We start from the raw sequence: 27,170 nt of genomic DNA on the forward strand, positions 1-27,170 counted from the left end.
GATGAGATATGTCTACACGTGTTGTATTTTACTCATGGTGTGGTGGAAGTTGTGCTGTGGTAGAACTAGTTTTCATAAGGCTAGGTTTGATAGAACTTTTACAATCTCTGTAAATATTGTTGCATGTATGTATAAAGTCTTCAGGATAGAACCAATAATAAGCTACCTATGTAAAGCAATGTATGTAATATGAGTTAAAATAACTTTAAACAAATGTAGTGCTTAATTTAAGATTGGGTCTACTAGCTTAGACATTCTTACCTTATTTTATGCTGTCAAGTACATAGTGGTGATTGAGGTATTTTGTGTTAATTGAGTGCATCATGCATTTTTTGGATAACTGAAGTGGGTTGTAACACATTTGATAAGCCCAGTAGTTAGGTAAATATACTAACACAGGGAAGAAAACTTTGCATTCTGATGCAAAGGTGCAGCATAAACAAATCAAAAACCACAGTGTTGTTGCAGGAGAGGTGTTTGCTTCTGTTCAGAGTAGAATTTGGAGAAATTTGAGGTAAGTGACCAAAATGACAGAAAAGAAACCTCTGCAAAGCCGTTTATCTCATAACAAATGTAACCCTACCCTGGATTTCATACTAATGTTCATTTGGTAATGAGCAGAAAGTGTTTATGCTTCACAGTTTAAATACCAAATGAGTTTACTTGCATACTTTCTTTAAAAACTTTAACAGTTTGCTAATAAGAAAAGCTGCTGCTATGAGAGTATCAAGGGAAAATCATGATGTCACGTGGAATCCATAAAGCAGTGTGAATTCCTTTCACCCACAAATGTGAGTCTGCAGGTCCAACAACCTCTGTTGTGATCTTACTGTATTCTCTTCTATTGTAGTGTTTAAATTGATCTGGTTCTATGATTTTCATATCCAATTCATGTTTAGTCGTCTTTTTTCTCTAAGAGTTATCTAAATTAAAACTGAAAATCTCATTTAAAAAATACTCAGAACAGAAATTCAGAGTATTAATTTGCGAAGTAGGCAGACTAACCAAATATTCTCCCGTCAAGCAGGTAGTAAGCTTTCTTCCTTTTGATTTAGCAATCCAAACAAGGTATGTTTTTACATAAATTAAATTAAATTCACAAATCAGCAGTGATCCACACTCTCTGCACCAGCTTTAGAGATGTTTCTATACTTTCTGAACTGCTTCTCTAGAAAACTCATGTGGTGCTTGTTCCTGTTGCAAAGCTTCACTTCACTGAACTGCATCTATCTCATTAGCTGTACTACAGTTATTTATTTATTTATTTATTTATTTATTTTCTGGGCCCTTATTCCTGAACTTCATTTGTTTCCCTAGATACTGTACTACACAAGGTCAGAATCTGTACAATGTGATGGTAGCTGCCAGAGCATGGCTTACTGTAACTGTTCTTACCTTTCTGGAGTTTTCAGAGTAAAGTCAGCCAGTTAAAGTACACCTTGTTAAATAGTTTAAGGAAATGTATCCTGTATGGCTTTAACTCAAAGACACAGTGATAAGTTTTTTTCTCTTGTTATGATAACTGTAGAAGTGCACTAGTGGTACATTAGGCAGAGTTAGCTTGCAGTTTCCCTTTTAGTCACTAACTTTTCTTAACTTACTTTATGCATTCACTACAGAAAAAAAAAATGTTGTGGATCAAGTATGTTATAAGCAGTTTAAGCAGTGTTATTAGTGCAGAATTATTGAGCAGCCTGAACACATTAATGTTTTTCTTTAAGAATTAAGAAGTCTGATTTTATCATAGCAAATTTCTTCCAACTGTATGAAATAAGTAACAGCACACTTCAGGCTTCTGTATCTTGCAGTCCTATCCACGTTAAAGGACTCTGTTTGTCATCAGACTTTCATATTTCTGACATTCATTGGAAAATGCAGTTAATCAAATGCCAGGCCCTTGACTTAGATCATCAGCATTCATGGTTATTTCATACCATACCATGTCAATTTCCTCCAGCTATTGCATATTTTCCCAATATTCAGTAGCTGCAATGACAAAGGAGGTCAGCAGATAGCTTTTGCTTTTCCTTGAACTGGGGAAATAAATAAGAAAAACTGATTGTTTCCTGGGAGTTAGAACTGCAAGAGTTAAATAAAAATTGAGGTGATTAACTTATTTTATACCATTATAAAATGGTATAAAATGCAACATGATTGTTTTTAAATGTTGCTAAGCTTCAAAAATGTAATTTTTGCACTCTTATTTGAGCATTACATTTTCTGATAAAAAAAAAAGGTCAGTTCCCTCTTTGCAATATTAAGAAACACACACTTGCTGTTTGCTTTTTTTTTTTTTTTTCATGCACATCTTCTCTAAGACTGGTAGTTTCGTGCTCAGAAACTTCTGATTCAGTCTTTCCTCTTTCTTCTGAATTAAATTCTAACATGTCACGCCACGCGTCCATAAGAGCACGTCTGAAATTCCTGGAGTGGTTGGAGGGTTAAGCCATGGCCCGCATAAACAAACTTGCTGTCTCTTCAGTTTCGTGCCTATAAGTCATTTTACCAGTTGACTTATCTGCCATCTGAACTCACTTGTTCTTTTTTTGCATATGTTGCCAGAACAAGGGCTGATATTCTCAGGCAGAAATTGAACCTGCCAGGGTTCATGAAGAAGAATCAACACAAACAAGGATAAGCAGCTGTAATTTTCTGTTTGTCAATATTGCACTTGAAAGAAATATTTTGCAGCATGATGATACAGATGATAAATGACTGTTTGCTGCATTGTACTGCATTATCTTCATGAACTGACACATTAATGGGAATTTGTAACCTGAAGGCAAGCTGCTAAGGAAAACAAAGTTGTTGAATGAATGTGCTCTAGACAGTCAAGTCTTTTCATATGTAATTTGAAGGTGTACCAAAAGTGCTGACAAAAACAATGTGATGAATTGACTCCTGTGTCTCAGAATTTGTGCTCAGTGGGTGTGTCTAGAAAGAGTTATTTCTAGGAGTGTCTGAAGATGGGACCAATTACTGGTGTTACACTAACTGATTTCATCATGGAAAAGCTAATGATATGAATTCACAGCCAAGTTATCTGCAGTCATTACAGCCAACAAGAGAATAATCTTTATTAAGAAGCTGCAGTGAGTAGTGATGCTGTTGGAACCCAGCAACAGGACACCAGTTCTCTTCTGTGGTGAGAGCCTTCCTGCTGTAAGGTCACTCTCAATTAGCATGTATTAGCTGGCAATTTTTCTAAAGTATCATTTCAGTGCATTAATATATTTTATTAATAATTGCAATAATTTTGGTGCATCCAGGAGCACCTTCACCTGTGAAAATATCTGAGTGAACGCAATTGGCGTATGTCCATTGATCCTTGCTCAAAAAATGGTGGGAGGCAGGTCTTTTGGAGGAGGCTATGGTGTGTTTCTCAATGTAAAAGAAAGGAATGCATCCTTTGCTGCTCTTTTTAGCTCTCCGAAGGTTGAAGTTGCTGAAAATTCAAGCTTGTGTTTTCTCTATCATACTTTGAGCAAACCAGTTCTATCTCTGTTGTGAATAATACTTTCTGAAAACAATATGTTTATGTATATTTAAAAAAAAAATTACAAGTTGAAAAACATCAGTTGTATCAGAGCAAAGCCTTTTATTTGTAGTGAAGTTGTACGAATTTTGACTAAGGATATTACAAGTTTTCCCCAAACCTGTAGCTGATCAACTCTTCCATTCACACGGTCAAAATCTGCTGGCAGACTTTTTTTTTTCCCTCTTTGCAGTGCGTAGAACAACACTTCAGAACACACAAAACAAAAATGACAATAATAATAATAATAATCTCTTTGCTTGTAGCTGACCAAGCAGTCATCAAACCTGTGCTTCTTTGCCTCACCTTCTCTTCTCAAAGATGACAGACCCTAAATCTATCATGTGAACTTTAACTACTACCAGAAGAAAACATTAATAGAAAGCTGATGTTACTGTAGGAAATACCAGAGCGTACAGTACTTGAATAATGTTGGAACTTTCAGGGATAATAAATACATTAACACTTCTTCATTGTTGATGATAAAACATACCTGCTTGGACACATCACAGCTTGTGAGCCCCAGAGCGCCTTTCCTGGGACGATGAGGTATATTGGGTGCGGAGAGACTTATATTGCTAGTCACGATTTTTCCATCAAACGTGTCTGCTTTCCTTTTGCTTCCTTCTTATTTCGTTGGGATAAAGATGAAAAAGAAGAAAAAACAAAACAAAACAACAACCCACAAAAAAGCAGTCTGCAGGAAGCTTTAAGATTACAGAATGTATATATCCTTGTCTTTACTCAGAATGGAATGTGAGCTTTAAAAGCCTCTTCACCATTGTCAAACCCACTTCATGTGACTGAATCCATTGAAACAAGATTTCCCGCATAGGTCTGTGCATCTCTGGCTTGCTTGCTGGAATGCCCAAGAACTGTTTGAATGCAGACTTTACATAATTTTGGTGGAATTGAATTTGTGTCTTAGTGTGTTCTTTACAGCAGTTTTTGAATTACCAACTGCCTGTGCCTTTTGGTAACAAGAAGCTGAAATAGTTTGGGAAATAAAAAATGTTTGTCTTTAATTTTTAAGGTTATTGTCTCTGATTTTTTTTTTTTTTTTTTTTTTCCTTATCTGAGACTGAATTGAAGGTAAAATATATCCTTAATACTAGGGAACAAGAAAAAAATTCTTACTACTTTTATCAAATTATTAGAACTCAAGTCATATTGTTCTTTTGGGCTTGATGGTGTTCAAGTGCAGAGCAAAAAGATGTTATCAACTTAGCTTACAATTTAGGTGTAAATCAAATTAGAGGGAAAGAAGTTTAGAGTGTAATGAAATACATCATGATAGACTAGATAGTTTAGTCTGAATTCTGTTGTTCTTGTTAGGTTTCTTTGTTGATTATTTGATTTTTTTAATTTTTTTTAAATTGCTGCTGTTTAAAGCAAGATTTAAAGCAAAAACATCTTTAGTGGAGTTGAAGAATGAAGGGATGGGCGAAGAAGAAAAGGAGAAAGCATGTCACCTATCTGGAAATACGGCAGGCAGGGAAATGAGGCTGATGCCATGATTAGTTATAGAAACATCTTGTTTGATGCAAAAACAAGTCTCTGCAAAAAGTTGCTTCACAAAGCTGAGGGAACAAGCCTGGAAGTCGTGTTCAGCCACATTTTGAGAGGATGTGAACAGGGAAAGGTTGCAATTACTGCAGTTTCTGTTTTTCTTCTGCCCCCATTGGCAGGATGCTGGATGTAGGTTTTGGCTGAAATAGTACAGCTTTATGCTGGAGATTTCATGCAAAATGAATCTGTACTTGAGTATCCTTTGCATTTGTGTTGATGGAGTGAAAATTTTGGGAGTGGACAGGCACAGAAGAGGGAATGGAGGAAAACAGGAAAAATAAAAAGAGAAGAATGTAGGAATTTTAATCAAAAAGGGGAAAGTTGCAAGTGAAAAGCAGAGGAAGAGGCGAGGTGTTTAGTGTACATGTGCTGAGAGTGAGTACCTCAAATTTCCTCTGAAAAAAGAGAGTGAGGCCACAGATTCCATAGGTATGGAAGCAGAGTGTGTGCTTGCATTGACAAATGCTTGTTGGTGCTTCTAGTGTTGTAAGAGCTTATGGTTTTGCAAACTGCTTTGGTTGAGTCAAACTCATTTGATTATACTCCTAAATATTGAAGTCTAAAAGGTCTAATAAATCTTTAAAATTTTGTGACTTCAGAACTGAGACTTTCCATTTAAAGGCAGGTCTACCAGGAAAAGATTCTGCATTTTCTCTTCCCTCTCACCTCACAAATACACAGATTTTATTATTATTATTTTTTATTATCTGGCAACTCTTTACAGGTATATAATTTCTCTTGGCTCTTTTCTCTTTTCCTATCATTTATCTTTTATCACCTAATGATGTAGCTTTGCATATCTGACTGAAACTTGAAATAATCATTGCAAGTATCAGTGGTTCGTTCTGTTCTGATCCATTTAAATTATTCCCCTTTAGCTCCTTGGAGTCATGTGACTGGAGTATAATTTACATTAAGTATTCACCTGCCTCATAAGGACTCTCCGAACACATCAGCTGATTGATCAGGTAGTCCGTCCTTTTCACCAGCCAGAAGGCAGTTGCTGAGATTAATCTATATCAGAGGCCTGTTTCCAAAAAAACAAAAATTTCTTCTAAAGCAATCTCTTACACCATCACTGGGTTTATGCACAGGGATGCTGAAGCAATCCATGAGGTCAGGCTGATAGTCTTTTTCTTCTTTTTTTTTTTTTCCTTCTTAGCGCCACCATTAGATATGGATCTAGAAGTGAGGTGAAAGAAGTGGAGGAATGCATTTTTAACAGGAGAAAATGAATGCAGCTTGAGCAAAGTCTTGGAGATGGTATCTTCCACCTACATATGACACAATTAGTAGTCTATTGGAGAACCTAGTTACTCTGCAGAGTAATTGATTTTTCTTGTAGAGTTTGATGAGAAGTGTGAATTGCTAGTCATGTGATCTAATTAGCCTTCAGCAAATTTTTTTAGTGAGTTAGTTTCCATCCTTAAGACATTAGAGTTCTTGTGATTAAAATATCCAGTCATTTCCTGTTCTTCTTGTTAGTAGTTGAAAAGTCTGTTTGACTCGCTTTAAAGAGGAAATCAACTATATAGAGTGTTTTTTTTGTTTTTTGTTTTGTTGTTACCAGCATCAGCAAACATTAAACATGCAATAACTTTAAATGGGTACCTGCTGTGCAACAAAATCTTTCAGTGGCCTTAATCCCTTTAGATAAATGGGGGAAAATCACAGTTGGCTTGTTTGAGGTGTAGCAGATAGATGTGGTAACTATGAAACATGTAAGTGATCATGTAGTAGGTTCTGACCAAAAGTGTCTGCTGCTGTTTTAAGGGTACAGGTCATTCAAATGTGTTGTTTGCCTTCATGGATGTGGAGGTGAAGTAGTTCTACTCCTCATCTTCTATGAGAATTAAGGACCTCTTTGGGACTTCTCAGTTTTGTTAAGGGCATAGAATCATAGAATGGCCTGGGTTGAAAAGGACCTTAAAGATCATCTAGTTTCAACCCCCACTGTGGGCAGGGTTGCCAACCATCTAGACCAGGCTGTTTAGAGCCACATCCAGCCTTTCCTTGAAATGCTCAAATGTTCAGATAAACCATCTCACACTCTGGCTTTTTCTCTTACTCCATCAATGCAGGCCTTAGCTTGAGTCTTCATCTTTGTTTTTCACTGGATGAGCACATTACGGGACTAACTAGAATTTGTTTGGAAATTCTAATAATTTACCTACTGATCATTTAACTGCAGATCCTTATTTTGAAGGAGAACAATTGTCCAAGGCTTAATTCAACATTTACAGGGATAAGATGGAAATATAATTTGCCATTCTAAGTCTGAACCAGGTTTGACAGTAATCCATAATTTTAAAATTTTAATTTTTTAAAATTAATTTTTTTAAAAAATTAAATTTTAAAATTTTAAAAAATAATTCCAAATTCCACGATTTTGGAAGTTCTTTTCTTTGTTTGAAAGAAACTTGAAGTATCATCACAAGCATTCTGCTTGTTAGAAATAAAGACAAAAGCTGCTTAACCAAAAGAGCATAGAGGAAAGCTCTCTTGATTTGTTTGTTTTATTTGTCAGTATTTGTCTTGTCATCTGTTTCAAGATTTTCCCTGGAGTCAGACAGTTTCCTTTACTGTTTACAGAATAAACATTTCTGTTTTTGATTGATCTGTGAAAGAGCTATATAATCACTTTTTTAATAACAAGAAATCTAAGAGACAGAAGCATCATCTGCAGCCACTCAACACCAAAGCCTCTGAGGAATCCTTCCTGATTGCTAATCCTTTAAAACAATGATAACATGTCTGAAGCTTTTGTCATAAATAAATCAGAATTATATATTTTCCTTCTCTGTCTTGAAACTTAAGTTTTCCGTTAGGCAAGTCACCATTTCTACAATCTTTGTAACAGATTCTCAATTTTTTCTCTTTTTAAATTTTACTTTCATACTTTCCCCGATAATCTGCTTTGTATTACTGAGCTCATTTGTTTAGTTATACCTGAGTAATTTTGAAACTACTGCATTAGTTTTAGTCTAAGTTCAGGAGAAGAACAAAGGAAAAAACAGCATTCCTGAGATGCACTTTTCTTGGGATACTATACATATATATATATACACATATATTTGAGCACTTGAATATGGAATTATATATAATCTTTAGTACTCTTTGTTTCTACCCTAAATCAGGCAGTAAGATTCTGGGTGGTCTGAGTGTAAAAATCGCTTCCATTTCTGTGTATGAGTGCCAGGATTCATTATATTCAAGACTGAGGACTGGACCTAGTTCCATGGGTGAAAATGTCATAGCCAGTTCAGGTTTTTCTCTTTCATTTTAGTTTGTTTTAAATATTCTAGCTGAAATTTCAGTTCAACCACAGCAGGATGAGAATTGCTACTTGAAAGTACACAGCTTCTCTGGAGATGTTTAACCTTTATAAGCTTCAGAGAAAAAATTCCAAAGTGAGTCATTATGGCTTCAGCTAGAAAACTGTTCTATGGTGCACTGTTTGGATATTATCAGACAGATTATTTGTGTTGTTTGTTTGTACATGAATTTTCAGACTTAACCAGCTTGCATCTCATTACATGAACAAAAGAATAGAATGTAATTTTCTTAAATATCATCAAAAGTATATTACTTTTGCAGCAAATTAAATGTGATTACTCAAACATCTTTAATTTGTAGTTTTTGCTACAGTTTATTTTAGCTTCATGGTATTAATCTAAGCCAGACTCTGGTTCTTCCACTGTTGGATGATGGCACTTCTCTGTATTTTGCTCATATTTAATGAATTTACCAATCTGGAAACTCCTGTTGTCTCTTTTTCCTTGGAACACCATCATTCTGTTCCCAGGAAGAGCTATGATTATATAGTAATGCCTGTACTCAGAGGTTCGTCTCCAGTTTGTACTTGCAGATCTAGTTCTTCAGACTTGAAAGATAAAATATTTTTTATTTACAAATGTTGGACATGATGGTTTTTAGGATATGGATACAAAACTACAGGAAGATAGATACTGTGATTAAACTTGTGTACTGTTGCTCTTTTGGCATATTAAATATTGTAATAAGTGAAATTTGTTCACTGTCAACTGCTTCTAAGGAAACATACACACTGGGTGTTTCGCATGTTGAAAATGAACTGTATTAAAATGTTTGTTTTTTTTTTTTTAATTGCTTTTTGCTTACAGATGTGTATGTATTCTACAGCTGAGCAGTCTTGGAGCATTTGTGCTTGTATCTTTGTTAAAGTTTAGTAGGAATTGGCAGAGAAGTCCTAGCAATGTATGACAAGAGTTGCCGGTGCAGATATTACTTTGGAGGCTGTGCAAATTTAGCTTATTGGGAGTACTGCTGCAGCTGTGGGCTGTACCTCTGGCAGTGCCTTGGTACATAGCAGGGCCTGCTGAGCTCAGTCTTCATTTGCCAGTCCAGCTGGAAGTTCCCTGCCAGCTCTTCTGTGCTTGTACTGTTACTCCATCCGTATTTGCCACAAGGTCTGTGGGTAGTACAGAATGAGGAAAAAGTGTAGTGAAGGGAGATTGGTTTATCTGTGCTACTTAAGCTCTTAGTACTCTGTCTGTGGGATGGGATGCCTCCAAGGTGATCAGTTTATCCACTCTTTTAAGCAAGAAAGTGCACTGGGGTGTAGGAGAACGTTTGCATTTCTTCATTAAAAAGTTTGAAGGTATTTTTTTTTTCTTTGAGCCATGTGATTTTAGTTTGTATATTTAGGCCGGAAGCAGTGAGATCTTCCTTTCAATCACTTTATAAATCTTAACTATTTAAAGAGATTCTTTTCACACTATGTAGTGTGAATCCATATGTGCTTTGTGTTCCCTCAGGATATCATGTTTAAAATCTTTTTTAGAAAACATTCATTTGCCACCTGGAAGAGTTGGACAACTCTTTTTCAGGGAAGAAAAAAGAGAAGGCAGAAAGGAAAGCAGATGAGCTGGCAGTCGTCTAGCTGACAAGGAGGAGCAGTGGTGAGGAGCAGCTCTCAAGTTTAGCTTGAGTTCTGAGTAGGTGACTGGATACACAAGTTGAGCTGAAGTCTCTTGATGTAAGAGAGAAATCCTTTATTGGTTCAGTTTCTACTTCGGTATTTCTGGTTATTTATAGGGTTTCTAATTTGGTTTGCAGCCTGAGACAATTTTATAAATGGAATGTGCAGGACATGCTGCTACAATACAGTGCAACGAGTAGGCTGAAAATTAGAAGGTTTTAAAAGTTGACTTCCATTCAAATCTATACTTACTAGAAACAAAACAGCATTAGTTTTTCCATTTCTGGTGTTACCTTGCTTACTTCTTAACCAGAGCTTTTAACAGCAAACATTTTATTGTGCAGTTGTCCAGGTAATCCATTAGAGGGCAATATAATATTGCTCTGCTGTTTGGAAAGAAGTAATCAATGAGGGAATAGGAAGCAGAGCAATGTATAAGCAACAGGAGCAACAATTTTGATACTAATGTACAACATGACCTTCTATTTCTAAGATGTTTGAAGAGTGTATATTAAATTGGTAGTGCAATAAATAAAAAAATTGTCAAAACAAGAACAAAAATTGAGTAAAAATAATGGATTTGTATGTCCTTAAAATTTTCTAGTTTGGAGAGGTAACAACAGGTTTGGAAAAGTAAATCCCATCTGGAGTTGATTTACCATCTGTTTATGGCCAGGTTGCTCATGCAAGAGTTTTGTAACCTTTTTGAAAAGCTAAGCTTGTAAACTCTCTTTAAATAAGTAGATTAAGGCAAAAATTCCATTGGAATCAAATCACTTACTGTATGTTTTCAAGATCTCAGACACTTAGGATCTTTTTTTTTTTTTTTTTGTCTCAGGCTTTAGGAAGGTAGTAAATCATGAATCGTCATTCTGAGGTTTTCAGTGTTAACATTTGAACAAAACATTATCCCATAAGCATGCTGCTGTAAATGTACTGTCACTGCCTACACTGTGGCAGGAAATGTTTGCTAAACTTTGTTTGTTTTGATCTCCTGACAACTGCTGGAAGCATGAGAAGGTATGCCAGCAAAAATGTTGCTTTGTATTTTCTCCTTTTCTTAAGCATGTGTGTTAGCAAATACTGCTGAAAAGAGCACGATGACTTGGTCTGACATGCTGCTGATGACTCTCGAGCAGAGATAAGCAAACCAACCTTATATTTCATATTTTATTAGGGACCTTCACTTTTGTTCCTCGACAGATAGGAAAGCAATTAAATTTGATTAAAATCAGTGCATTGGAAAAGTTCCTGTGAAGGGTTAGAAGTACAGATGTGATTATCGGAACTCCAGACTTCAAAGACAGTTCTGGAGAAGTTTAAAGTTGATGAATTTCGTAAGTGTGAATGTTGAACATTTAAAGTGATTTGCAAAGCACACATTATGAAGGAACAGGGCATGGAGAAAGTATAGCACTTCTAGGGATACCAGTCAATGATAATCATATCTCGTAATATCCCATTTCTTAAATATACTAAAGCAAATAAAGAATTCTTTCACAAAGCCAGCATATCTAAATTATCTAAATGTTGGCAAAGCTTTTCACTTTCTCATTAGTGCTATTTATTTTTATCAGTAGTCTCTGGTTAGTGCAGGTTCCGTTGTGAAAATGTTTATGTGTGTTTCCTAGAATGCCTAGCCCAGTGTGTGCTTTGAAGAGGAACACATAGTTCTGTAGTGCAGTGCTTTGGAAATATGGCTGAAGTTCACACCTGAAGGTACAAAACGCTCTTTGTGAGCTCAACAACACGCTTAATAAATCATAGAATCATAGAATGGCTTGGGTTGGAAGAGACCTGAAGGATCATCAAGCTCCAACTCTCCTGCCGCAGGCAGGGCCACCAACCTCCATATCTAATACTAGACCAGGCTGCCCAGGGCCCCATCCAACTTGGCCTTGAACACCTCCAGGGATGGGGCATCCACAACCCCTCTGGGCCACCTGTAAAAGCTGGCATCTTTTTTTCTTAGCTATCTAAAAATTTTAATTGATAGAAAAGCTGCTGAAGAAACAGCCCTTGCATGTGAGAGGAAAGGCTTGTCAGTGCCCCAGCACAGGAGTGCTTATTGCCTTATTTTCCCTTATTGCCTCGCTCTTGCACTTTGAAGGACTGCTGCAGCAGTGCTCTCTCATGGAGGTTTTTCATTAGCTTGCCAGGGGTCTGCAGAGCCTCCCAAGGTGCTCTGCACTGCAGGGGTGTGTGCTGTGTCCCAGTGTTCAAATGACACCTTCTGCTTCCCAGAGGTTTGTGTGAGGCACCCATCCATCAGAGCACAGTGCATAAGCGGGAGGCCTGAGGTCCAATTCTCAGGGCAGAGGGGTTCCTGTGAGGAGGGCACTTCTCATTCAGCAGCTGTTTAAATGCTTGGAACACAGGGAGAAAGTGGGGTGAATTGTTATGAAGACACATGTGACACAGGATTTTGCCTTTGATTTTTGTGGGTAATGAGATGGTTTTCAACAACAGTGTGTATGGAGCACTTTTCCTGACCAGGTTGATAGGGTTTTTTTTTTTGTTTGTTTGTTGTTGTTGTTTTTTTTTTTAAACATTCTCAGCTTTTGTCAGTTTGCATCAATTTGCCACACACAGTTTTCTTCTGTGATTGTTTCATTTTCTTTCGTGCTTCCTGATCTCCTTCAGAGAGTTGATAACACGGCTGAGCTTCCACCCAGCACTTACAATCTGCCGGCAAATCAGTGGTAATTCATTTCATTCACGGACAAATAGCTGCAAAGTGCTGAACTGAATTGCATTCTCCCCACAGTGGAAAAGCCCCTGAAGAGAGGCTGGGGAAGAGCACTTCAAAAATCAGATCTGTAATTGCTGTAGAATTTTCTGACGATGACAGTAACACTGAAACTTTTCACCTTGCTACAGTTAAATATCTCATACAGCTAAAATGAAGACGGGCTTAGGCAGTTAGTCACACCTCAGAAGATGCACTTACAACAACAAAAATGGGTTAAAGAAATGCAACCCCACAAAGCTTGGCGTTTTTGCAGGGGGGAGAAAGTGATAGATATCATAGGGATACCTAGAGACTTTACAGCAAGTGACAAGTTCTTGTGTCTTTGTTTTTATTTTTCCTTCTCAGTACACAGAATCTCGTATTAGAAAAGTGACATTAATAAGAAGCTCAGCTTTTACATTGGAGGGTGATATTGGTTAGCTGTCATGGCTTTATAGCATGATTAAAGAGTTGCATTTAAGTACTCAGAAGTGAAAATCCACTTTGTAAGATGTGTCAGCCATTTTTCTGCCTCCTTTTTCATTTTCATAGGCCTGGGTAATGCTGACTTGTGAGCAAAGTTTCTAAAAGCTTATGTTGGTGTTGAATCGGGAGGACCACCATGCTGATGCCACTAATCATGCCAAACTTGCTTAAGGCTCCAGAACTCTTTTCTGATTCGAATTGGAGAGGCGCAAAATGGGATGAGTAACTCAGAAACCAGTTAGCTCAACTGTTTCACAGTCACTCAGCAGTTAACGATTACTCTGTGAAAGTGATGATATCATGAACTATCAAGAAGTAGCTGTATATTCATTGTGCATGGTGTTACCTGTGCCATATGTTCTGGTCTGAGATAGCTGAGGGTGGGTGGTCTCCTTGGCACGCTCCTGGGGCCACCCTTGTGCGTGGCTTCCTGAAAAAGAGTCTTTCCCAGATGAAGAGGGATGGGTGGGGTGGGGAGGGGAAATCTGTGGGTGAATGACTGGCTGGGCTCTGATTGAGTTGATTGTACGGTATAGATGTTAATCATGTTTAATTGTTGTAGATAGCAGCGGTAGTAATTGTTGCTTATAAATCTTGGGGGAAGAAAATATTGAATCAAAGGCACATCATGCAGGAAACAGAGTTCTCATAGGGGAATACCTCCAGCTTATTATTTTAAGTAAGAAAAACATACAGTGCGTACAGCAGACTTTTTTTTCCTTCAATTATTCCGTTCTTCCTCACCCTCCCACCCTTTTTCCTCGAAACATCTAAGGGTGGAAGAAAAAGAAAAAGATTTTTATGGGATGTGCTCATGCTTGCTCAGTTTAGCAAGCCTGACTCCCCCCTCTCCTGGGAATTAAGGAGTGGGAAAATGCACATTTGATATCTGAATAGCTTTTATAAAGAGCTCCCTGCTTACATCATTGCTTTGCTTGGAGGTCTGCACTGATCTCAAAATCTGAAAAAGCACAGGGGAAAGGGCAGGTTTTCTGATATTATTTCTTTTAGGTCCTTGGTTTGCAGTAAGATAAAACTGCAACAAATTGTAATGATTCAATTAAAAGACAGTTTAATTTGGACTATTAAATGTTGAGATTTTCTAGGTGTTGTAACAGGCAGAAGAAATGATAGTTTTCTGATGACAGAGATACTAGTTTCTTTTTGGTTGTTAAGGGTCGTTAAAATGATTTGACATAAAACTTTTAGTCTACCAACTGGTTAATGACTAGCTTGCCTTGGAAAATGTGTTGATGGGAAAACTTGCCTCTTTCATCACATTGTAAATGTGGATACTTAATTCAAGTTTCAGGACGGTTAAAACCAATTAGCATTTGAAACTGAGCTGCTACATGCTCATTATCTGTGACAGGGTAAGGAAGGCTATTGCTACCAAGTTTTGTTGTTTCACACGCAGCCTTCAGGACAGATCATAGTTGCAAGATCAAGGGCTTCATGTCTTAGAAACAGTCTGAAAATTGTGCAGTTGAAGCTCAACAGAAGTTAATAACATCTATGTTGTCCAGAGTGACTGCGTGGTCTCTCTTTCAAGCTAGGTGCACTAGTCTTTCCCATGTAATTCAAAGGCAAACTTTCAGAGCTGTGTAATTCACCTACTAAAACCTTTGGTTCAAAAATTATGTGTACCTTTGCCAACTGAAGGGAAAAAAATAATGACATGGATGTTTGTCTTGTTGTTTTGAAACCTGCTTAAATCGGACTTAATTTCTATGGGACTGCATTGATCCTTCTTTCTTACATTGGGGCATATAAATGTGAGTGAAACGAATGCAGTTCATCATTTGGCTTACAAATATCTCTTTTCCAGTCATTTTTTTGCAATCAGTGAACAACTGGCTTTTTAATGTACTCCAGGTGAAAAGTAAGAAGGGCAGAAAAATAAATATGTAAATGAATATAAATATATGAGAAGTAAATACCAAGCTTCTCTCCAAGATTTTGTTTGTTTTCCTTTTTAGTGGCTTAAAATGCTTCCATTTGTTTACTATTTGGAGCTTCTTATATTCATTTTTCTGGATAATTTTGCTTTTTAATAATTGATAATGTAGGAAGAAAGTAAGAATGCCAGATTTTGCATAGCAGGAGTGTTTCAAGTCTGCTTGTTAAGATGGAATGATATAAAAAGACTTAGCTGAGCCTGAATTTTTACTGTTTCTCAAGTCAATACCGTCTAGTCATTAGTTTATCCTATAAATAATTCATTCATGTTAACATTCAGTTGTATACAGCAATATGTTAATTTCTATATCATTTGCATCCACATTTTCAAAGGATGGAAAGATGCTGATTAAAATGAAGGATTCCAAACATATATTACAGTCTGTGTTGACACAAGTTATTAGCTGCGTTATTAAAGGGCAATGCAGCAATATTGAGGGAGGTTACCTAGCATTTACTTTCCTGCTTCCAGTGAAATTTCAGGTTGCCCTATCTGCTAGGTGCTGTGAAGTGTACAACATTTAGACAGATCAAGGCAATGGGGTGTCGAGTACATGAGAAGGATGGTAATATATTATCGGTCTTTACTCAGTGATATAGGAAAATTGCTAAGCTACTAAGCAGATCACACTGTGGCTTATGTTTTAGTCTTATTAGTTGAATAAATTTGAGTGCTCAGCATTTTTCTTTTTCTTTTTTTCAAATATACTTCCACTGTCCTGTTTGATCACGTATTTGGAATCTTATAGAAGCAAGGAAAATGTTTGTGATTTCTATAGGTCTGTAAAAGTTGATAATTACCATTAATGAATAGCTTTAAAACCTCTTTTCTGAAATATGTTGAATGTCATTCTTCTCTGCTTCCATGGTAACAAATAATAACTATGCTGAGTCTTCTAAGCACTTACTTCAGCAACTGGTTACAATTCAATAATTCAATTCCAAAAATGGGAACTTTGGCAATCCTTCAGTAGCATTTACTTAATTGGCTTTTAGGTATTGCTGCCTCTGAAATAGTGGGAGCACTGTAAATAACTTTCTGGTGTTTTTAATACAGCTCGTTTCTCCTTTGTCAATACTCAAAGGCTTTGACAAGGCTTTTCACCCTTTTTTTTTTTTTTTCTTTAGTATTTACATTGTGCCAATTAGAGCCCTACCCCTTTGGCCCTATGCTTCCCTTTTCTCATTCCAAACCAACATCTGTTTTTTCACATTCCCATATAGTTTGACCCAGAATGCCAATCAGCTATGATTGATCACATTTACTGACTACAGCCTGGAATCCTAATCTGTGCTCACATGCATTTGCTGTTGTGATTAATGAACATAAATCAGGGGTGACAACTCACAGTTGCAGCTGGAATGCGGATTGTCACTGAAATTGCAGAGATTGGGCTCCATTATCTCATTTATGGTTGCACAACAGAAACAAATGTTTCTGTTGTCCAGTGAAACTTTCAGGTTTCATTTTGAAAATGTCAGAAGTATGGGAATGAAACACCCATTGTTGCAGCATACTGTGTAAGATGGGTGTACATGAAGCACTGATTTTCATCAGATGGTATCACCAAAAAAAAAAAAAAGTGAATATGCTTGAAAGGTTATTTTAGGAACCTGATCTGTAGTTTTTTCAGTCCTTGGGGTCTGCAGAAGGTTGAGAGCAAAATGACTCCCTCTCATCGTTCAAACATCAGTATATAATGGTTGGACAAAGGTATGGCATCTGGGATATAATCTGATTTCTTTCTGAGAAGGACTTGGCTGGGTTTACTTTTCCTCTTGTGACCAGTATTAACATGCATTGATGGAATGAATACCTAAGGCAACATTGTTCCAGGATTTTTTAGATGAAGGTCCTCTTAGAGTAAAGACTGCACGCTTTTCTGCTTCTATAGCTGAGCTTTGCTTGTGTGGCTCTTTTAGAGAGAATGTAAGCTCATTATTTTGCAGTAAGATTGTTTGCTTCCAGAAACTGTGACTTCATTTACAATGAACTCTATTAGCAGAGTCTGATCTTTTCTAGTGAATATAATCAGGGCTGAAGATGCATGAAACACAATTGATAAATGCTGCGTATTGATTTTAAGCCTGACCTGATTGACGTACTAGAACAATAACCAACTTGCCAATAAAAGGCTATTTGTCTAGCAAAATAAGTGTTAAATCTCTGCAACTATTTTAAATTGCTTTAAGGGGTCACTGCTTTAAGTGCCTCTCAATGCAGATCACTTACAGAAATCTTTGTGGCCCTGTACTGCTCTTACGCATATCTGTAAACATATAAAGGAATGGTTACAATACAGAGAATGAAAGCAAGTGTGGAAGGAAGCGTATATCCATCGTAAAAACAGGAAATTATCATTGAGTTCTGGGGCCATCCTCTTGAAAGTACCTATTTCAGCACTTGCCATGTCCAAAAGTAATTTGCTACAAAAAAAAAAAAAAAAAAAAAAGAATTGTCCACTTCACGTTGTCATAGAATCACAGAATGGCCCAGGTTGGAAGGGAATCTCCAACCCCCCTGCCACAGGCAGGGCTATGAACTTCCATATTTAATACTGAACCAGGTTGCCCAGGGTGCACAACCGCCGTGGCCTGGAACACCTCCAGAGATGGGGCATCCACAACCTCTCTGGGCAGCCTGTTCCAGCACCTCACCACTCTCTCTGTAATGAATTTCCCCCTGACATCCAACCTAAATCTTCTCTCCTTCAGCTTAAAATCATTTCTATTTGTACTGCTATTATCTACCCTTTCCAAGAGTTGATTTCCCTCCTGTTTATAGGTTCCCTTTAAGTACTGAAAGGCTGTTGTTTTCAAATGCTATTGTTTTCATATGAAGTCTTACAATAAATTGCTTAGCTTTTAATGTACTGAAATAATATTTATACAGGTAATTCATTTTATATGTTCACCTGTTGTTTTGTTTTTTCACCCATTTTAGCCACCAGTAATCACATCTGTATATGGAATTGTGTTGAAAGAGTGGGGAAATTCAGATGAAGAAGGCTGTGCTGCAGCTTCTATCTATAATGTGGGTGGTCTGTCGAAAACTGACTTTATTTTGTTGTTATTATTTGCGATTATGACCTGTGGTTTCTTCACTCTAAATCCTTCTGTTGCTGTGAGGGTTAATTCATTCTAAGTTTTCTGAAATAGCTGGAGCAGAGGTGGCAGCTCACAGGGCAGGCAGGGACTGATGGCCTCAGAGGGGCTGCCGTGGGGACCTGGGAGGTGGGTGGAGGCTGGGGAAAAAAGGAGGCCATTCTCTGAGCTGAGCAGACAGCACCTGGGAGTCATTCCTCCCACATCATCCATGTGCAGGATGTTCCCTGTATATTAAAAAGTCTCTGTGGGAAATGTGTTGTGCATAGTGGTTCTTATTTTGATTACTTCTGACTTGTTATAAAGGGACTTGCTTGCAGTTCAAAGGGCAGGAAATTCAGTAATTTAACTTCAATCACTTAGTGGAAACGCAGTTCTCTTTTTAGTTTTAAGAGTGAATACAATCAGTTTATCTTGAGTGGCAGGAAGAAGTGTAGGCCACCCAAGTGAGTGAAGTTGCATTTATTTCCCTGGTTAGTGGTCTGTTTTTATACCGAATGTATTTTCAGGCTGCATTTCTTTGTCACTTTGAGCTTTTTCAGGAAAGTTGTTCTCTTTCCCCAGCAGTGTGTTTCTGTGTAGGTGCTGGTTTTTGTAGGTGTAGATTTTTGTTGTTGTCTCTGTGCTGGCAGTGCTTTGAAGTGCAGTTAGCATTAATGTTGGCACAAATGCATGAGCTTTGACTTGTGCAGTGTCAGCATCTTCTTTTTGAAACATCTACACAAATACATCTAAACTGCTGCCTTACATGTAGTGTTCTGTGTAATATTTAAGCTTAGTGTTTAACCAGTCTGTTTCCTTTCTGCTGACAAGTGAGAGAGGAGCACTCCATGGAGAGATGTGGTGCTTCTCAGACTAAATGTAAAACTTAACTTGGGACTCTGGTACACTTAGATCAGCAGCTTTCCATGGACCAGTGGCATCATCCCCTGTGTCCTGAACAGGTGCCAACTCAAGTAAATACACTTGCCACTTCCAGGGGCTCCAATATTTGAATCTGCTTTAACTACACTTGTGTTAATCTTGTTTGTAGTATATTATATGTATTTATTCATATTGCTTCATCTTGTAGAGTTATAAAGAGTATGTGTATTTACAGGGATGCCCCATGTGTATTTACAGGGATGCCCCATAATATTTAACAGTGCATTTTGTGAATAGACTCAAATGTTTTAAATAACAGGACTGTTGTGACATCATGTCTTTACTGACATGAGTAGAAAGATTTATGTGACATTCGGTGGCCTGTAGTAATTTATAAAATACCCAATTATGCTCAGTTAGTCAACTGAGGAGTCAGGGTCATCTCATTCTTTAAATGGCAACTGGTCTGATGGGCTGTAACCCTGCCCATAGCAGGGAGCTGGAATGAGATGGTCTTTAAGGTCCCCTCCAACCCAAGCTATTCCGCTTCTATGATTCTATGATTTTATGATTCTATTAATGAACAAATCTGGTCATTCAAGAATTAATGAGACTGAAGATTTCTTTTAATCATGTCAATGTTATAAATCTTTCATTATATTGTTTAAAATAATGCAGACATGAGAGGAGATATTTACAAATTAAAAAAAAAAAAAAAAAGCCTTTGACATATGTAGAATACTGTGGATTTCACAAGTGTCCTGCGCTGTAAACATAAAGATTTGCACCTATTTTCATAGCCTTCATTTGGCTGTGAATTTTAAAAGCATACAGTTGTGTTTGTGGTGATAAACATGTCAAAAAGAATCTGTTTTGGATAAATTATCTTTGACTGTGACCCCCGGCTGTGCAGGCACAGCTCTGTAGCTCTCCTTACCCGGGGACACATCCCAGGGCCGAGCCCCTGCTGCTGCGTTTCCAGCAGCCCGCGTTTCCCAGCAGATGGCAGGAGACCCTCGTCTATGTACCGCGCTACTGCTAGCTGCAGCTCCGGCTTCCCTGCGCCTTTTGGGACGACATCCGATTAATGCAGCGTACTTTCTGGGTTTGTCTATGCCTTTGGGGCTGCGGATTCCTCTTGTGTGTTGCACTCGTGGAACTTTATGCATATTTGATCTTACTTTAAAGTACTCCGAGTCAGAAACCTTTGTGCGAAACCTCCCTCCCTCTGCTGGGGAGCCCTGGTGACCGTGGGCAGCCATGTCCTTTTGGCACAGCTCCTTTTGGGACGTGTTGGTGCACGAGGTGACCATAGGCTTTTGAGGCCAGTCTGTGCAAATTGCAAATAGCACAGGATTGCACAGGATCCAAATTGCACAGGATTGTTTGGGATGAGAGGTTCTGCTGCCAGGAACACCACTGAGACCTTCGTGGAGGCAAAGGCCACCTTGTAGCTTGGGTCATAGTACCGGACGTCACTTGGCAGGCCTACATCCAGGCTCTGCTGGGCAGGTGCACTCATTAAAGGAAATCAATTTCCACTTCAGTGATTTAAGCAGCTCATTGAGTGCCATGTCCAAATTCTTCTTTACACAGCACATTATTTTTAGCAAGACCATTGACATTGACCATTGATATGAGTTATATATTTCAGCCTGCTGCTAGGATTTTAAGGCAAACAACCTTTCATCTTTTCCAGAGCCAATTATGTTAATGGCCTCAGCAATCAGTGGCCACATGTCAGGCAGAGGCCTTTACCTCAGAACGTGTGTGCAGATTAAAGGGCTCACCTTATGTACGTGACGCGGGCGCTGTAGATGAAAGCAGAGCACTTTTGTTGGCCTTGTATTGTGGTCTTCCAGTAAGTATTAGTAGTTTTTTTCTCTATAACTACTTGAAGGAAGGTTGTAGTGAGCTGGGAATTGGCCTCTTCTCTCATGTAACTAGTGATAGGACTAGGAGGAAATGGCTTCAAGGAGCGCCAGGGGAGATTCAGGCTGGACGTTAGGAAATGCTACTTCTCTGAAAGAGTGGTCAGGCACTGGAATGGGCTGCCCAGGGAGGTGGTGGAGTCACTGACCCTGGAGGTGTTCAAGGAACATTTGGATGTTGTGTTGAGGGACATGGTTTAGTGAGAACTATTGGTGATCAGTGGATGGTTGGAATGGATGATCCAATCTTGGTGATTCTGTGATTCTGTAAATAATTTAATAAATAAAAGTGAAGTAGCAGGGAACTGAGTTGCACTTTGTACTCAGAGCAGTTGTTTCAAGTTAAAAGCAAAACACAGAATAGTACACAGCATGGCAAATAAGAAGATCTAAGCCTTCCAAAAGTTAATGATATGGGAGTGGCAGAAATTCAAGGTTTGTGGGTGCAGGTATTTTTTTACAGCAGTAATTCAGATTATCTGTTTTGTGTTATGGCATTGAATGAAAGTGCTAGAAAGACACTGGAAGTGTTTTAATGCTGCAGTAAGGATAGAGGGCTGTTGCAGTTAAATTATCTGCAGTGGAAGACACTGGAAGTGTTATCATCAGGTCAAGGTTCAGAAAAAAAACAGAAAATAATACAGATGGTGTCAAGTAGTTCAGCTCACAGTTATCTATCAATATGGATGATGCTTTTGAGAACAATTGAGCAGGGTTGCAGGATGGGCATTGTATTTCCAGGTTCTGTAATATTTTTAGCGTGGTGGTTTTAATTGGAATTGATGAGCAGTGGAGGAGGGGCCCTCTGTAGTGCATGCTATAGTTATCTCCAGCTGAGAGAGGAAGAAGTGGACCACTGCCAGCTAAATAAGCAGAAATAACCCTTCCTTCCCTTATGCCCTGCCTGCATTTGTAGTTACTCAGCAGCACCTGTATTAGCTTCTTTAGAAATTAACCTCACTTTCATCTAGGAAGCAGTTTATCCTGGGGAGCCACTCTGTGGTGGAGCTACCTGTGCCATTGAATAAAACTTCCATCTCTTGATGTCTGTTTTTTTTTTTTTTTTATTTCATTTCTCAATGCTCCTTGATTCTGACTTTTTTTTTTTTTTTTGTAGTTGCCTCCGAATATTAAACCTGAAAGAATTAAGTGATGAAAGTGGAATGATAGCTATGAGTAAGGATGATCTCAGCAACACTTTTGCTTCCTCTCCATATAGGTGAACATGTCAACAACTGTCAGCGGTAATGCTTGTTCCTCCTGCAGCAACATGATGGATTGATATGTATACCAAAATGTTAGAAATTGAAATAAAATATGCATTTTTTCATAATTTATCAGCATTACGATGGCACAAAAAAGCCAGTCTTATGAATAATACAGAGCTCTGCAGTGGGCATTATGTACTGTAGGTAATAAATGCAACGTCTCTCCTAGACTACCGGGAGAGTTGTAAAGCAGAATGCATTAGTTCTGCTTTGTGATAATAAATCATTTTAGTTTGTCAGAAGGCTCTGGCTAACTTTTACTCCTGAGGTATGAAAGGATGCTGTGCCATACGGCTCTGGATGGTTTCTGAAGTGTTACGCTGGCTCTGAATCTCTTGGGTAATGTTTTGAGTGAGCGATATGGTTAGATAACAAGTGGCAGTATTTCTCAGGTATCGATGTTGTGATGCCTCCTGTTGTTTTATTGCCTAGAGTGGCTGATTTCATCCTAATTGGAACCGTAGCTCCACTGTGATGCTTTGTGTCTCTATCTGCAATATGGCTTCGTGTCTCTCTGAAGAGCTGTGCAGGAATGCTGAGAGCGGCAGCCAGCTCTGCTGCTTGGGTATCTTTTGGATATTAATTACACTTTGTTTTCATTTTACACACCTAAGTGCTGTTTGAGGCAGTCTTTATGAAAGCTGTCTTTCCCTATGCTTCCTTGTATCAGCCCATCACTGCTGCGGACAGTCCAGACGATGGCAACACAGAGTTGGTAGAAAAAGAACTGGGCTGATTATACAAGACTGGAGATGAAACTACTTGTGTAAACCTCACTAAAATCTATGAGTTATCTCACGTTCATCAATTTCAGTTTAATTTTCAGAGAGTTGTGTTGTGGTGTTCTCAGGAAATATAGAGAGTCTATCTAATCCATGCTTTCCTAATTTGCACAATTCATTATTTAGATTAAAGAAGATGGATTCTTCCCACTTCTGAGCCAAGATTCAGAAGCAGAAGGTGTAGAGATAAGTCAGTAAGTTTTCATCATATGTACAGAATTTTTTATAGCGTATGTGCAGCATGCTACGAGCTATTATCAGAAAAAAAAATAAAGCACATTTATCTAAATAACTCAGTAATATCATATGGTATGTTATTGCAGCCTCACTTTCATTTTGTGTACTTTCTGCTTGAAGAAACCTTTATTAGTTACTGACTTATTTTTTTTTGTATTTATGAAATTTTAATGGATTTTAATAACCTAAGTGATAAGAACACCAGTCCTATATATCTGGCTGTAGCTTAGTGTCTTTGTAGGGTTTGATAGATGGGAGGAAACTGGAGCACCCTGAATAAAGTTCACACTGTGAAGGAGCAGGCCAGCAGCTGTTGCAGGTGCTCACTTCTCCTTTTGGTGCTCTCTGACCACATGCTCCTTTCTCTTTTCTCACGTTTGATGGGATGGAATGAACTCTTCTATCTGCAAACTATGCTGTATTTTGGCAGTGCAGGGCAGTGCTTCCAGAACTGTATGTTCTCTTCTGCGTTGTCGTTGAAAGTGTCCTTTTTTTTTGACATAGTTCTCCATATAGTAGTTTGTAGGCGAGACATTGGTACCAAGTCCATGGGATGCTTCCCTGATAGCAGTAACAGTAATCACAAAAAATGAAAAGCAGGTATTCAAGACAAATCCATTGTTAAGCATCCTCTTTATTCTATTTGTTTCTTGTTAGGTGCTTTTACAGTCAGCTTGCATGTCATCTCTTAGGAGAGCTGACAAGTCAGTAAACCAGAGCTTTCAGAGCCCTGTTTTCACTGTTATTTATTTATTTTTTTGTACAGACATGCTTGTGAAGTGCACAGCCAAAATTCTGTTCTGGCTGAATCACAGAATCATAGAATCACTCAGGTTGGAAAAAACCTTGAAGATCATCAGGTCCAACCACAAGCCAACCATACTACCATAACAATGCTCTGCTAAATCATGTCCCTGAGCACCACATCCAAATGGTTTTTAAACACATCCAGGGATGGTGCCTCAACCACTTCCCTGGGGAACCTATTCCAGTGCTTAACAACCCTTTCTGTAAAGAAGTTCTTCCTCATATCCAACCTAAACTTAACCTGGTGCAACTTAAGGCCATTTCCCCTTGTTCTGTCACCAGTGAGAAGAGACCAATCCCTCTCTCATTGTAAGCACCTTTCAGATATTGAAAGAGAGCAATAAGGTCTCTCCTCAGTGTCCTTTTCCCAAGACTAAATAGTCCAGTTTCTTCAGTCTCTCCTCATAGGGCATATTCTCCAAGCCCTTCACAAGCCTTGCTGCCCTTCTTTGGACCTGCTCCAGCACCTCAATGTCCTTTCTGTACTGAGGTGCCCAAAACTGAGCACAGTACTGGAGGTGAGGCCTCACCAATGCCGAGTACAAGGGCAGGATTACTTCCCTAGTCCTGCTTACCACACAATTTCTGATACAAGCCAGGATGCCACTGGCCTTCTTGGCTACTTGGTAAAGTGCCCATTAGCTTTGGTTAGGCAACGTCTCCAATATAGAAATGGAGATCTGTGATTTGTATACATTCTTTTAAAGATAGGATGTGGGCTGCTGATGTGGTGCACTGTGCTGCCCATCATACTGACTGATACAGCCTTGTTTCTTATACAAACTGTTGAAACCTCAGGCTCTACGGCCTATTTTTTGATTCAGTGCACGTTCTCTGCTCAGTCAAGTCTTGTTTATCACTCAGGCTTTCACATGCAATAAATGAGAACAAAAGTACTGCACAACATAGACATATTTAATTTGAGGAAATTTCCGTAGTGCTGCCTGGTGGCCATGTTATCCTTGCTAACCTGCAAGTGCTGGAGCTGGTTCTGCTCGAGTCCCATACTATTGCCTGCGATCCCTCTCTATCATATCACTTGATGCTCCTTGTTCAGCAGCCTTCTGCATCACTTCTCCACACGGTGCTGGTAATCCTCTCCTTCCTTCCTAATTTAAAGCCCTGTTTATAAGGCCAGCCATTCCACTGGCAAAAATGTTGTAGCTCTGCTTAGACTTGGATCCTGTGTCTTCTAAGCAGACACTCGGTCTCAAACAAGATCCCATGGTCGTAGAATTCAAGCCCTTTCACCAGCATCACTTCCACGGCCTGTTACTGACCTGTCCTGTCAGGGCCCTCGTCATCGGTAGGATTGGAGTGACCAAACCTGAGACCCTGTGCCCTTGACTACTGCTTGCAGAGCTCTGTAGTCTCTTTTGATGCTGTCCATGTTTCCTCTAGCAGTATCATTTGTATTCACATGGAATAAGAGCTGGGGGTAATGAACCAGCTTTGGTTCTGCTTCTGCAGCCTCCTTGGTCTATGCCCCCACAGGTAGCAAACCTCCCTTGTTAATAAATTGAGTCAATAGATGGATGCCTCTGTCCCCCTGCAGCAGGCGATCACCAATTACAGTGACATGCTGCTGATTCTGGGCTGCCTTGTGTGGTCTGAGTGTACTAGATCCATTCACAGTAGGCATGTCTGGCTCCTTCCCTGACCAGGAGTAGCTGCAACAGGGATTCCCAGCACCCTATGTCAAAGGTCAGCAAATTATGCTCCTTAAAAGCCTCTAGAGCTCATTTGGAGATCTGTTTTTAGATCCATGCCCCACTGATCTTCCTTGCATTTGCCTAACAGCAGCAGGCACCTTCAAATTCTTCATTGGGCTGTCAGATGGTCTCCAGAACTTAAGGACCTCAACCCCAGAAGGTCCTGAAGTTTCCCAAAGTGAAGTCAGGACTGCTGTACAAACTGCCCTTTTTATTGTCTGCTTGTTAGTTGTGATCACTGAAATCTCTCAGCATTATCCCAAACTTTAATTCTCTGTTGTCTTTGGATTCACTGGAGACCAAGGAAAAATAGTGCATGAGAATGTTCCTAACTACCAATTTTCACAGTCATTGTAAGTTACAGATATGATCTGATGCAGGGCTGGAGGAACAGAGGAAGATGTGTACAGCCTGAAGCCGTCTCACTGAGAGCCTTCTGGAGCCAGGAACAGTTCCTGTATCACCTTCCCACAGAAATCCCTACCTGTCATGTCCCTGGACAGCACCTGTATTTCCCTTTGGTCTCAGGAGCTTCCACTTTCATCTGTCGCTGCTGCTGTTTTCAGGTGACTTGTTGCTGCTTGGGCGCTGCTGGGATGGCAGTGGCACCTGGTTACCTGAATGGTGGTTGGTGCCACCTCAGGGACACCCGTCTGACTGTTCATCCCTGTGTCTGGTGCTTTATGGGCACTATCTCTGAGCAGTTGTCAATGGAGACAGAAGGCAGCTTCTATAGAAATGGAGAAGAGAGGGAACCCCTTTGTTTACATGGAGGCTGTGACTCCTTCTGCTTTGCCCACTGCATCCTACATATTTCTCTCATCCTCGTCTGCATACTTGATGTACTCCTTCATAATATGACCTGCGTGCCAGGGTGTGTAGGTGTAGTCTGGCTCTGTGTTCCATGGAAAACAACATCTGTTTATTTTTGTGGGTTTAGGAAATTGAATACACAGCTCTTTACTGAATGTATGAATGTCTGAATGTACTGAATGTCACCTAGTTCTCAGCTGTAGTTTCCCTCAGAAGATTTTGTGGCCCTTGAGTTATTTGTTCAGAACAATTGCTCTGCTCTTGCAGAGCTCTGGATAGTGTAATTAGTCTCATATTTATGTAAGCTGGTCTTTAAATCTTCTAGCTTCTAGTAATTTAGTGCATTTTATTCTGGAATTGGTCATAGAAAGTATTGTGTATTTTAAAGAACAGCTATATATTTTAAAAAGA

General features: G+C 38.9%; 1 protein-coding gene across 1 annotated transcript in view; it reads left to right on the forward strand.

Moving 5' to 3' along the window:
- The window catches only part of PDZRN4 (PDZ domain containing ring finger 4), a 243,905-nt gene that overhangs the window by 43,406 nt on the left and 173,329 nt on the right, over positions 1–27,170 (forward strand). The gene's annotated exons all lie outside the window — the stretch shown is intronic.

Source organism: Centrocercus urophasianus, unplaced genomic scaffold (genome assembly GCF_019232065.1).
Source record: "Centrocercus urophasianus isolate 14NV4802_14NV808 unplaced genomic scaffold, USGS_Curo_1.0 seq_15, whole genome shotgun sequence".
NCBI lineage: Eukaryota > Metazoa > Chordata > Aves > Galliformes > Phasianidae > Centrocercus > Centrocercus urophasianus.